The sequence below is a fragment of the Salvelinus fontinalis genome, chromosome 16 (genome assembly GCF_029448725.1).
Source record: "Salvelinus fontinalis isolate EN_2023a chromosome 16, ASM2944872v1, whole genome shotgun sequence".
In the NCBI taxonomy this organism is placed as follows: Eukaryota; Metazoa; Chordata; class Actinopteri; order Salmoniformes; family Salmonidae; genus Salvelinus; species Salvelinus fontinalis.
This window is the reverse complement of record NC_074680.1, coordinates 41019992-41025991: the sequence shown is the minus strand read 5'-3', so window position 1 is coordinate 41025991 and position 6000 is coordinate 41019992. Positions and strand designations below refer to the sequence as shown.

The 6000-nt window shown below is 42.6% G+C and overlaps 1 protein-coding gene across 1 annotated transcript in view; it reads left to right on the top strand.

Annotated features, from left to right (window-relative positions):
* The first annotated feature begins 1450 nt into the window (after positions 1–1450).
* Positions 1451–6000, top strand: part of LOC129813190 (FERM domain-containing protein 6-like) — a 52288-nt gene continuing 47738 nt past the window's right edge. Inside the window, exon 1 of the mRNA XM_055865457.1 lies at positions 1451–1643. The gene's annotated coding sequence lies outside the window, so the exon portion shown is untranslated. The remainder of the gene's footprint in view (positions 1644–6000) is intronic.

Sequence of the window (6000 nt, the reverse complement as noted above, 5' to 3'; positions counted from 1 at the left end):
ACCCTATTCGCTATATAGTGCACTACATACTACCCTATGGGCCCTGGTCGAAATTACTGCACTATATAGGGAATAAGGAGCCATTTGTGATGCAACCCACTCCTTGTTGACAACATTGCAAATGCTTAATCCCATAACTACTGACAGGATGGTATCATACTGGAAAGGGCAAGACAGGGAATGTCTGTATCCCAAATGCCACCTTATTCCCTATATAGTGCACTCATTTTGACTATATGTAGATGTTGCAGCTAGGGCTGTGAGATGATTCATAGAATGACTAACTCTATGCCGTGGAAGTATTACACATGCATTGACATACTCCTCGAGGGTTCCTTTTCATCAAACTCAGTCTAAACTCATCCCCAGGCTTTGCACAGAGCTTGGGGAGAATATCTGGTGCATCAGCCTTAACCCAGTTTAGGACACATACAAATACTGTCACATTTATAGATTTATGTTGTTGCATTATTTTCAAACTACGTCTTTGTTTCACCTTAAGAGTCCCCACCATACGGTTCACCTTAAGAGTCCCCACCATACGGTTCCTAAACTTTGTTTGTGTCCCAAATGTCATCCATTATTCCCTATTTAGTGCACTACTTTAAACCAGGGCCCTATCGAGCTCTGGTCAAAAGTAGTGGACTATATAGGGAACAGGGTACAATGTAGGAGGCATGCTGTCTCTGTTCCATATTATTTCTTGACCTGCTGTAAGGGAAGAAGCTCTGGCCTAGCAGGGGAAAGTCTTATAGCCCTCCAGAGCCCTATGTAACAAGAGTAGTAGGACCACACCATGTCACTTCTCCACAATGGGAAAATACAGACAGACACCTTCTCTCTAAAACCGATCCACTTCTACAATGCTCAGACATGTGTAGTCTGTAGCCTCCTACTCTCCCAAGTGGTAAGCCTACTGTAGTAGAAAGTCTACATTCTGAGAACATTCTGTTATTTTTTGTTGGAAAAGGTAGTCTGTTATTTTCTTCTCCCTATCCAAAGCCTATGATTTATACATATAAAACCAAGCGGACCCGTTTATTGTACGAAACTAAACCTATAGGGCGTAAATGTCCCCAGGCTGAACCCGCTTCCTAAGAATGGGTATTCTAAGCGCCGCTACTATTTCCCTCTTCACTGCCACCAGGCTTCCAAAATACTGCTGCACTGCTACAGTCGGGAATGGGACGGGAGGAATGGAATGACAGGCAGCCGTTGGCGATACCAACTATTGGTCGTTGAGGGGTATCAGTACGTTCTATATAGTATTTTTCAAAAGAGCAACGGAATATCTGTATGATAATGTTTGGATTTTTATAATTAACATGAATTTAAGGATATTTTTACTGAAGAACATTTGGTATTAAAACAAACACTAAATTATGTAAAATCTATGTGAACCCCCGCCATCCGTGATTTGAAGCCGTCTTTCCAGCAATTGCACATGTAATCCTAGGCTACTTGTTACTGATCAAAGTCATATAAATGTGGCGCTCGGCGAAGCAGCTCTTCCCCAGTTTATATTTAAAACTTTAGCCTGCATTTGCTGACGATACATTGGATATACTAAAGCGTTTGGATACAACTTCATCGGATAACTATTTTTGTTTTAAAGGAGTTAGGATTCGTTTTTCTCACGAAAGGTAAGTTTATTTCAAAGGCTGCATTTTACATCTCTCCTTTCGTTCTTTGTCATTTCTCTTGCCACTCATTTAACTGATCCACCTCATCTGCGCGCATGGACGAAGTTATTATGTCCTGCTATTACAACATTTCTAAACTATATTAGGCTACACGAATGGTATAAAATGTATTCAATCGTTCTATGTTTACAATATATGTTTTCAAACAGTATTTAAAACTGATTAAAGTTTGGTCAACGGTTGGTTGTTCAAAACCGGACCCGATCAATTCCTGTGCCTACAATTTAGCAAGCGATGCTGTCAGAATGTTGCCGCTATCCGTTATAAGGCAACATTACGAACTTGAGACAGAGATGCATTTTGTTGCAACAATGTATCGATCTTTCTTACTATAATGGGTGATGTTTATTCTACATTTTGTGAGCACTAATTTGACCCTCATCGTTATTTAATGCCTCTGGCTCATCGACGTATTGCTTTTTATATGACCCTCCCCTCACTGTTTCGTTCCAATGCATTTACATACACCAGCTAGTGCAGTATTTGTTATCATTACAGTTGGCTATAGTCGTTCTTTCCATAAAAAAGACTGGCACCAAGTTTACTGTAGGATGCGGTCTCTCGTGTCAAATGCCATCTGGAAGTGGTATATATTATTTATTGTAAGTCAAACCTAATAACAGCAGCCAGCGTGCCCAATTTGCGATTAAGTTGCGCATTACTAAATGTCTTCCCTAGAACATCATCACTGTTCCATTTTGGAAGGGGTCACACTTTTTTTGACTTCTTATTTTAGGCTTCCTGTCCTCTGGAATGGAATCTGGCATTCAAATATAACCATGCTATAATACTGTTCTGGAATGAAATGACTCTGCACGGAGAGACATGTAGGCTATTGGAGTGGAGACTATAGAAATCGAATAGAAGATTAGAAATAGGTATAGAAGGATACAACTAGCATAAAACTAGGAAATCTGGTAGAAGAGAGGTGTGTGTGTGTGTGTGTGTGTGTGTGTGTGTGTGTGTGTGTGTGTGTGTGTGTGTGTGTGTGTGTGTGTGTGTGTGTGTGTGTGTGTGTGTGTGTGTGTGTGTGTGTGTGTGTGTGTGTGTGTGTGTGTGTGTGTGTGTGTGTGTGTGTGTGTGTGTGTCCAGCCTGGTCTCATAACCTAGACGTAACATAGTAAATATACATTTGGGAAACTGAAATTAGAAGCCGGATGTGGAGGTCCAGGGCTGGTGTGGATACATGTGTTCTGCGGTTGTGAGGCTAGTTGGACGTAATGCCAAATTATCTAAAACGACGGAGGCGGTTTGTGGTAGAGAAATGGACATTCAATTATCTGGCAACAGCTCTGGTGGACATTCCTGCAGTCAGCATGTCAATTGCATGCTCCCTCAACTTGAGACATCTGTGGTATTGTTTGTTGTGTGACAAAACGGCACATTTTAGTGGCCTTTTATTGTCCCCAGCACAAGTTGCACCTGTGTAATGACCATGCTGTTTAATCAGCTTCTTGATATGCCACACCTGTCAGGTGGATAGATTATCTTCGCAAAGGAGAAATGCTCACTAACAGGGATGTAAACAAATTAGTGCACAACATTTGATAGAAATAAGCTTTTTGTGCATATGGAACATTTCTGGGATCTTTTATTTCAGCTCATGAAACATGGGACCAACACTTTACATGTTGTGTTTTATATTTTGGTTCAGTATATAATACGAATTGTAATTCGTAACATATCATAAGATACAGGTGATGGATATCCACAAATTCATACATACCATGCGGAACAACATGTCATACTAAATGGATTGTCTCGGATTTACATACAGAATAATAGGAAATGCTCTGAGACCAGGTTGCAGCAGGCCTATATGTTTGCTTGTTGCGGACCTTTCTTCTGTTTGCTTCAGTATTCAGGAATGCCAACAATTCCCTCCCTGTGGCTTTCCTTCCATTTCATTTCTATCATGGACAAGAGGCAGGGGAAATCTCCACACGTTTTATTCTGAACTTAAGACATACAATTACTTTGTGCAGATGATATCATCATATCTTCATATAGAACTCAATTTAACATACTGTATAACTCCTTTCCATATTTCAAACTGAATATCTGTGTGATTGAATTACCTGGAAAATAAGTGTACCCTTGTAGGCTAATCCAATAACCCAATGGTAGTTACCTCCACACAATTATGCCTAATAGTTTAAGGAGTACTAGTGAAGCTGTAGTTTATGCCTTAGTTGCTCTACCTGGTTTGGGATCAGTTGTAATCCTAGGCTTAATGGTTGACAGAATCTGGTAGCTTGGTGGATAGGCATGCAGCCCCCTAAAGGCCTTTGCAGACTGTACGTCGGATTCAGTCTTTTACGATCATCACGTCACTGTGCGATGTAACTAAATTAAAATCTTTATCAACCTGACCAGATTGTACGATTCGCTTCAGTTCTGTCGTCACATTCTGCGATTAGCTTGACAGGCTATGTCAGCCGATGTAGGCTATGTCAGCCGATGTAGGCTACGTCCTCTGCAGCGGTGTATCTGATCTGCCAATGTGCCAGCACCAGCAGCGCTTACCTCTCTATGCTTATGCACGAGTGAAGCGAGTTTGTAAAAACTGAAAGTATGCATAGTTTTCACATACAAAATGTATACATCTAAACTCAGAATCAAATACGCTTCCCCAAAATGGCAATAATAATGTAGTAGAACATTTTATTTTGATTGGTCATTTTGTGCATTTCTTAAAATCCTATCAGGTAGCCTGATTTCAGATGTATCATGTAAACAACATTATTAGGGAAATCGCTCTTATTGCACAGCATGAAAACGTTTAAATTAAACTACAGTATTATATTATGCTGACTATTCACACTATTCACACTCCGTGCCGACCATGTTCCTATTGGTCAGTCACCGGGATCGGCTTGTAACACCAGCCGATGAACGGGCCAAGACGTAGACCCTGTCACGCTGAACGAGCCAAGACGTAGACCCTGTCACGCTGAACGAGCCAAGACGTCCCACAATCGTTTACGGCCTACGAATTTACCCACAACGTGGACATTTTGTCATGTTAAAAGCCATATTAAAGACCATAGAGATCGAGACACATAGATCGTAAAGAGACAGAGACACAGTAGAGACAGTAAAGTAGATGGTGCTGTGTCTGTCAGGACAGGAATGAAGTCTCCACTGCCTGAGCAGGAAACAAAATGACATGTTTTAAGTAGGCCTCCCGAGTGGCTCTGCATCACAGTGCTAGAGGCGTCACTACAGATCCGGGTTCGATCCCGGACTGTGTCGCGACCGCGAGACCCATGAGGTGGTGCACAATTGGCCCAGCGTCGTCCGGGTTAGGGGAAGGTTTGGCCGGCTGGGATGTCCTTGTTCCATCGCGCTCTAGTAACTCCTTGTGGCGGCCGGGCGCAGTGCACGCTGACTTCGGTCGCCAGCTGTATGGTGTTTCCTCCGACACATTGTTTCAGAGTTAAGCGAGCAGTGTGTCAAGAAAGTGCGGCTTGGCGGGGTCGTGTTTCGGAGAATGCATGGCTCGACCTTCGCCTCTCCCGAGTCCGTACAGGAGTTGCAGCGATGGGACAAGACTGGTTATCACGAAATTGGGGAGAAAAGGGGTAAAAAGTACCAACAAAAATATTTAAACAAATATATATATATTTATTATTATTTATGTAAGTAGGTCTTTCTGGGACAGACCTTTTTTCCTCTGAGCAGCTGTTTGTGCTGTTTCTCTTGAACCTATTTGTTTCTGCCCGTGCCCAAGTCATCCTACCTAGTTTGGTGACACTCTGTGTGAGGGAGCATCCTGCCTTTATGTTTTGAATTATTGAGCCTGGGTCACTCTATCCTCCTGAGGATATTCAGTTTGGAGTTACACTTGCTGTTTGGTTTTATGTGTAAAACCTGACTGATTCACTGACTCCTCCTCCTCCACATCAAAGACCATAACCTCAGGGCTCTCTCTCTCGTTCACTGCTGCTGTCGCAATCTATTCTGCAGTGATAACCAGACAAACATAGTTCTGGGTGCTGGAACTGGAGCTTGCTAAGCTGCCTGACGTACAGACTCTTGCATTAAATTCAAAGGGCTTTATTGGCATGGGAAACATATGTTTATGTAACAGTATAGCTCTAGTCTGTCCCCTCGCCCCGACCCGGGTGCGAAACAGGGACCCTCTGCACACATCAACAACAGTCACCCACGAAGCATCGTTACCCATCGCTCCACAAAAGCCGCGGCCCTTGCAGAGCAAGGGGAACCACTACTTCAAGGTCTCAGAGCAAGTGACGTCACCGATTTGAAAGGCTATTAGCGCACACCACCGCTA